At 31.5% G+C, this 7,824-nt stretch overlaps 1 long non-coding RNA gene and 2 pseudogenes across 1 annotated transcript; 1 reads left to right on the top strand and 2 right to left on the bottom strand.

The window, feature by feature from the left end:
* The window catches only part of LOC102592334 (vetispiradiene synthase 3-like), a 38,120-nt pseudogene that overhangs the window by 20,291 nt on the left and 10,005 nt on the right, over positions 1-7,824 (top strand).
* Positions 1,271-2,102, bottom strand: LOC107059026 (uncharacterized). Its single transcript, XR_001472476.1, has 2 exons — positions 1,763-2,102; positions 1,271-1,364 (listed from the first exon to the last, which is right to left on the bottom strand). It is a non-coding gene; the product is annotated as an uncharacterized lncRNA (long non-coding RNA).
* LOC107059025 (glucan endo-1,3-beta-glucosidase 8-like) overlaps positions 5,468-7,824 on the bottom strand; it is a 6,507-nt pseudogene continuing 4,150 nt past the window's right edge.

Here is a 7,824-nt window from a genome sequence, read left to right as displayed (position 1 = left end):
TTCAAGTTTTAAGTTCAAGTTCAAGTTCTAAATTCATGTTCAAGTTCTAATTTCAAGTTCAAGTTCTAAGTTCAAGTTCAAGTTTTAAGTTCAATTTCAAGTTCTAAATTCATGTTCAAGTTCTAATTCAAGTTCTAATTTCAAGTTCTAAGTTCAAGTTCAAAATTCAAGTTCAAGTTCAAGTTCCAAGTTCAAGTTCCCAGTTCCCAGTTCCCCCGTCCCCGGTCCCCGGTCCCCGGTCAATTCAAATTCTAAGTTCAAGTTCAAGTTCTAATTTCAAGTACAAGTTCTAAGTTCAAGTTCTAATTTCAAGTTCTAAATTTAACTTTAAATTCTAAGTTCTAAGTTCTAAGTTCTAAGTTCTAAGTTCTAAGTTCTAAGTTCTAAGTTCTAAGTTCTAAGTTCTAAGTTCTAAGTTCTAAGTTCTAAGTTCTAAGTTCTAAGTTCTAAGTTCTAAGTTCTAAGTTCTAAGTTCTAAGTTCTAAGTTCTAAGTTCTAAGTTCTAAGTTCTAAGTTCTAAGTTCTAAGTTCAAGTTCAAGTTCTAAATTCATGTTCAAGTTCTAATTTCAATTCAAATTCTAAGTTCAACTTCAAATTCTAAGTTCATAACATTCAAACATTCATCATCTAAATTCATGACATTCAAACATTCATCATCTACTCATAACACTTCAATTACTAATTTTTAACTTCAAATTAACACTTTACTAACTAGTCCTAAAATCAAATCCAAAAAAATCCCAATTCAACTTCAAATTACATATTCTCAAGTTTAAACTAGTCCCAACCATAGTTTCAGGGAGCTAATACCCAGGAAAAAGGAAAAACTAAAACCTGTATTACGTTTGAATTCAAAAAAAAAAATGATAATACGGCAAGGTACCTTACACTACTTCACCGGCAGACGGTCGACGGAGGACGGAAGGCAGCGGACGGTCGACGGAGGACGGACGGCGAGAATGGCCGACGGGACTATGGGCTCGACGTTTAATGTAAGAACCCAATTTTTAATTAGGCGCGCTGGGGTGGGGGGTTTGTTATGTGATTATTGTTTTGAGGTGTGATTATTTCTTAATTCTTACGGCCCGTTTGATCACGAGAATTTTTTAAAAAAAATTCATTGAAAATTAATTCTTGATGGTAAAAATTTTTAATAAAAATTTAAGTTTACATTATCACAAAATTTAAACTAAGTATCAATACTAGATGGACACAAACACATTATAAAAAGAAATTGTACTTCAACTTTAGAAATTTAGAAACACCAAATCTTATCTCCTACTTTGATGAAAGAAGCTTGTATCAACTTTTTTGATGTTGAGCTTCCTCAGTCGCCTAGCCCGCAAAATCAACCCTTTCAACACTAGAAAAAGATTCAATAATTATTAGTTACTACATGGCACAAACACACAGCAGCATCGAGATTTGTCAACAGCCTATTTCCTAAATGCAAGCCAATTTGAAAACAAGCATCAACATAGAAAAAGAAAGAACACCCACATGAATAGATATCTTTTTGGAATTCAAACTTTAACATTAGTCATATTGGAATACATACTTTTCAAAAATAAAGCCGCGTTTCAATGAGTATTTTTGGCTTTACGGTAATGTATGTATAGAGTAGCCACCAAAAGTCAATCTCTGTCCGTTGACCAGTCTATATTTTCACAGCAAATATAAATATAAATAGGCAGATATAAAGACCCACATGAATAGATTGGAGAAGAATGAATTAAAATTAATCAAGTAAGATAAACTTACCCTCTTAATCCGTCACTGCCGCAGTGAGTTTTGATGTATACTCCCTCTGTTTGTAGCTGCTGTCGGAGTTTGCAGCTATTGCCGCCTATGCGCTGCTGCTGTGACCTGCTGTTATTGCTGCTGATCGAGGCGGCGCATCGGTCGGGATGGTGGCGCGACCTGTTGTTGCAGCGCCGGTCTGGGATAGGTCGGGAGTGAGAGAGGGGTGCGGCTGAGCCGAATTCGTTAGTCGGAAAGGGGAGAGGAGAGGGGAACGGAGGAGGCGGCGGCTACTCGAAGCCTGCCGCTTCGCGCGACTCGCCGGAGCTATTGGAGACGAGAGAGGCCTCGCTGCGGCTGCTCTTTTTAGAGGAGGAAAAAAATGTACAATATTTAAGGGTTTGGGTCTTTTAGATTGAAAAATAGGTAAGTGGGGAAGATTCAATCTGACCATTGATTAGATGAATATGGACGACTAGGATTTGATCTCGAATTTTGATAGATGGTTGAGATTAAATGGAAATTAGAGTCTTGAAAAAAATTGAGATAAGAATAGGCTAAATTTGAATCAACAAGTGGCTATAATTGAAATAAAGAATTTGAATTGAAGTAGCTAGAATTGAAACATATTGAATAAGAAAGGACTAGAATTAGGCTACGAGTTAAATGATTTAAGAGAAGATTAAGGACATGTTATTCAATTAATAAAAAATTACACATATTAAAGAATTTTCATATAATTAAACACACCTAAATTTTAAAAACATTTAAATAAATAAGTAAAGTAATTATTTCGAGTTTAACTATCGATAAATATAATAATTAAATAATAATTTTTATAAATTATTGCATACTAAAATATATAATTTTAGCCAAAATCGATTACAATTTTAAACCCGAAATATGTTTTGAAAATACGTTTTAATCGAATAGCACTTCCGAAAGGGTTGTAGGTCGATAAAATTGGGAGTCATTAAATATCACAAAATCATCACTCACCGAATGAGGTCGATTTTATATATATATATAATACATTAAATTTAATAAATTTAATTTATCGATCAAGTTAATTTTATAAATTTAAATTATATAACTCCTAAATATATAAATTTAATTTTATTGAAAAGTTTATCAATATCAAATATATATATATATATATAATAAAAAAATTTAACTACACATCAACAGAAGTTTAATTTAATAAATTTAATTTATTGATCATGTTAATTTTATAAATTTAAATTATATAATCAAAGAGTGATCCAGAATTCTTGTTCTTTTGGAGAAGAGAGTATTATTTTATTTTTTTTGTTAAAATGTGAGTAAGCGTGTTAAACTTTGTCCGGGTTGTGTGTAAGCATGAGTCATATCAAAGTATGAGCATAATACAAAAGATTCAACTTAAGCAGGTTTTAAAGCAGTCACTACGAGCATAATACAAAAGCAGAATTGATTTTATTGTAGTTTATCTAAAATGGGGTAGATTTTAAAATTAAAGGAGCAGAAAGTGACTTATTAACTTTATTTTTTTTTAGTGGCAGAAAAATAATAATGTCACAACATTTATTTAACAGTGACAGAAAATATGCATAACAAATTTTATTTCAGTTTAAACATGTTGAAAAATTGTTTACTACTGATTAAACAACACATTATTAGGGTTGCAACAACAGATTGATTAGTCTAGTTTATTAAGATCCTAAAACGCTATTTTAGAATTAGTGACATGCTGGAAATTGATTAATAACACCTATGAACATATTTTCTAGGTGATTGACAGATCACAAATATTACATAGCTCCTATAGGCATGATATCTAAGACACATTTCTAGTGCAAAGAAAGATTATCAACTATACATGCTTTATTAGGAATAGAGAGTTGATGATTTATTAAACAAATCACCTCAATGAGCATATACAATATTTTATTGTTATAATTAAATGTGATCACACGGGCAAATAAATAAGTTACAATAGACGATAAACTTGTTAAATACATAATTAATTTTAAAGTATTTAGCCAAAAGGTGATTAAGGGCATGTAAATGTACCTTTACCTTAATTCGCCAGGTGGCGACTCTTAAATCACGCAAAAGCCCAAATGTGTTGTTAGGTCGTGCATCCGACAGGAAAGTCCATTTTTTTCGAAAAAATGGGGCGCGACAGAATGACAACTCTGCTGGGGAAACCCCATGTACTTATTCAACCATTGTTCGAAAAAAAGTTATTATTCACAGTCACACAGAGTTTAATCCATAATTATCTATTGAAAAACTATGCCCCTCTATCACCCAAACACAAGCCAGTTAAACTCTACAAAGCCATCCAAAACTTAAGATATGAGTATACATCAACATATATTTGCATTATCTATCAACAAACCAATTAACATCCTTAAACATGAAAACTTTAAACTAACATACACACACGCTGTTTAACTCATTTGTTATATCAAATACATTCAAAAGTAACCATAGTTTCAGGGAGCTAATACCCAGGAAAAAGGAAAAACTAAAACCTGTATTACGTTTGAATTCAAAAAAAAAAATGATAATACGGCAAGGTACCTTACACTACTTCACCGGCAGACGGTCGACGGAGGACGGAAGGCAGCGGACGGTCGACGGAGGACGGACGGCGAGAATGGCCGACGGGACTATGGGCTCGACGTTTAATGTAAGAACCCAATTTTTAATTAGGCGCGCTGGGGTGGGGGGTTTGTTATGTGATTATTGTTTTGAGGTGTGATTATTTCTTAATTCTTACGGCCCGTTTGATCACGAGAATTTTTTAAAAAAAATTCATTGAAAATTAATTCTTGATGGTAAAAAATTTTAATAAAAATTTAAGTTGTATTTAAAATTTGAGAAAAGAAATACGAAAGAAAATTTGAGCCATTTTAAGAACATATGTGGATCAATAGTAATTTTAATTTAACATTAGTTAAAACATATAGGAGTATGAACCAATAGTATAACAAAGGACAATATTAAACCTTTTTCAATTATGAAAAGACAAATATGACCCTTTTTCCTATACTAATTATTTCATAATTAACTATCATATTATTTAATTTGGCTACTTATTTGATTTATTAAATGTTGTAAAATTATGTTAAGATATAAAAATTGTGTTTGCTTGGTTAATGGTGTGTGTAAGCTGTCAATTAGGAGATATTTTAGAACGTGACATATAATTGAAACTTCATGTATTTTTATTTTCAACAAGAATTACACTTGATATCTACGAATGAATAAAGAGAGAAAGGGAAGGGGAATAGGAAATAATTAAGCATAAGAAACTCTTAATATGCTACAAAAACTTATATATATTACCACTATCTAATATATTGGTCCCAAAATTAATTAACCATTATATTAATCTACTTCCTATTATTAATGTTCCAATATTTTACCCACTTTCTAAAAAAATATATATTAATTATTCCCTACACAATCCAATATCATAGAATAATCATAGAGAAAGTGCATAGACCCATCTTAAATATTTTTAAAAAAAATCAAAAAAATTCAAGAAATTTTAAGTTTATGTACATTTATTCCTTCCCATACAACAAAACTTGAGTGTCTTATGGTAATATAAATATACATACAAAATGAGACACCTAAAATTTTTAACAAAGTAAATATTAGTAGTTGTACTTTATCTTAATTATATATTTCAAACCAAACAAATGTCTAATACATGACATTGAAATTAATTTGTCAATTTTCTTTTAGAGAAGTGTCAAAAAAGAGGAAGAAACCAACAAGAATGTTAAGGATTGCATCCAAACCAATTCTTACTCCAACACTCTCCAAACCAATAGGGAATAAGCAATTATCAACAGAAGCATTTTTCTCCACAATTTGTGCCAATCCATCAAAAACACAAGATTCCACATCTTGACCATTCATTTGGAAATACATGTTGAATGCATATGAAACATTTCCATCTCCATCCTAACTTGTTGCATGATCCTCCATAATCCACTGCTGTACAATCTGACCTTGAGCAAGCATATTGTACACTCGAAGGTAGTTTACCTATATAACAACGTCTTGGATCAGTCGATATATATGTTGAAGTAGGAAAGTACTAAACCAATTATTAGTAGCAAAACAGTATCAGAGATCTCGATTTCCAGCACTAGGAATGAAATGGTCATTGATAGAGTCTTTTACATACAATTCCAAATTAATCAGACCCAAAAAAAGTACGAAACACCAAATAAGAAACAAAAGAGAGAAGTAATAACTTAGCTAGCTATACCCAACTCACTCAAGTTAAACAAGTTGAATTATGACTTATTTGTTGACTTCATAATCCTACGAGTTGAACTCAAAAAAACTCATCAAACTATTGATAAAAAAAAAATAATCAAAATAGTGTAATCCGACGAAACAAAAAATTGCAACTAATTAAAACCTAGTTATGTAAGTTTCATACCACTTGAGTTATGACCAATTATTTGATCCAACAACATCTTTAACCTAAGCAAACTCTGAACACGTCAGATTATGACTCTTTGATAATTCGATCTATTCAGATCCACCCAAATTTGACTTGCCCCAGCCATTCACCACCTACTAATTATCTAAATCATAAAAAACGTAAATTTTCAAAAAATAAGAGTAAATAGAAAGTAGCCACCACCTACTAATTATCTAAATCATAAAAAACGTAAAGTTTTCAAAAATAAGAGTAAATAGAAAGTAATAGAAGTTGAAAATTTTACCTATATCTTCAGCATATTTGTTCAAAACACACCATTTGTTCTCCAAATACTTAACATTTTTTGCACCAATAGGCATTGCCTCATGTCCTTGTCCTGTAATATCCATTGGAAATTTAGGTTTTCCATCATACCTAAAAATACCCCAATGACGTTCAAAACTTCCTGGTAAAATACTTTTTTCATTTTCATCTGTTAAACTAAATAAATAATATTCAATAAATCCAGGGTATAATGGTGTTCCTTTTTTTGTAGCCATTTTCTTAAAAAATCCACTATAAAATCTTTTGGCTAATGTAACATTTCCATATAAATCTCCATCTGTTGGCCAACCAATTTCACCAACAATTATTTTCACACCTGAACAACTAGCTTTTTTCAACGATACAACTAATGTATCCAAATTCGCATCGAACATATTAGTGTATGATATTCCATTGTCACGTACGGCCTTTGTTTGACCATCAAAAAATGCGAATTCTATTGGGAAATGTTTGTTTTTGTGGAGACTTAAGAAAGGATAAATATTTACGAGGAAAGGTGCGTTGTTGTCTTTAAAGAAACTGCAAATTTTTTGCATTAGGTCCCTTATGTCCGATCGGAAATCTCCCTGTGATGGACCCGAATTACCGGATTCGTAAACGTCGGCGTTTTGTGGGATTGTAGCCTTGATTTTGTCACCAAGGCCAGCTGAATTTAGGGCTTTTTGTACATTTTGTAAAGCTGGAAATGTTGATTTAAAAACGGTTCATTTCCAACTGCCACAAACCTTCAAGAAAAAAAAGAAATAATCAAAATTTGTGACGTAGCAATAATACATAAATATACCCTTTAACTTATCCAAAATAGTTATCGCTTTAGAAAATCATGAAAACATAATACATAAATATATTCTTTAACTTGACTTCAACTGCCCTCCAACTTTGAGTGTGCACAAATAGACACTTAAACTTATACAAAATTGAACCAGTAGACACACATGTCTTACGTGGCATAATACACGTAGTACGCCACATAGAACACAAAATTGTCATGTAGGATATTACGTAGGCAGAATATGTCTATTTGTTCAATTTTATACAATTTTTTAAGTGCCTTCTTGTACACACCCAAAGTTAGAGGATATAATTGTCTGTTGAAGTCAAGTTAAAGAGCACGTTTATATATTATGCCAAATATTGACATAATACATAAATATACCACTTAACATGGTTTCAGTTGGCATCTATGCCCTCTAATTTTGGATATGCATATATAGACACTTAAACCTATACAAAATTAAATACACACACGTCCTACGTTTTTTCTCAAATCTAAGAATAAAGAGATAGGAAAATGCATGGTGGT

This window comes from Solanum tuberosum, unplaced genomic scaffold (assembly GCF_000226075.1).
Source record: "Solanum tuberosum cultivar DM 1-3 516 R44 unplaced genomic scaffold, SolTub_3.0 scf00704, whole genome shotgun sequence".
Classification (NCBI taxonomy): domain Eukaryota; kingdom Viridiplantae; phylum Streptophyta; class Magnoliopsida; order Solanales; family Solanaceae; genus Solanum; species Solanum tuberosum.
This window is presented reverse-complemented; position numbering and strand designations above follow the sequence as displayed.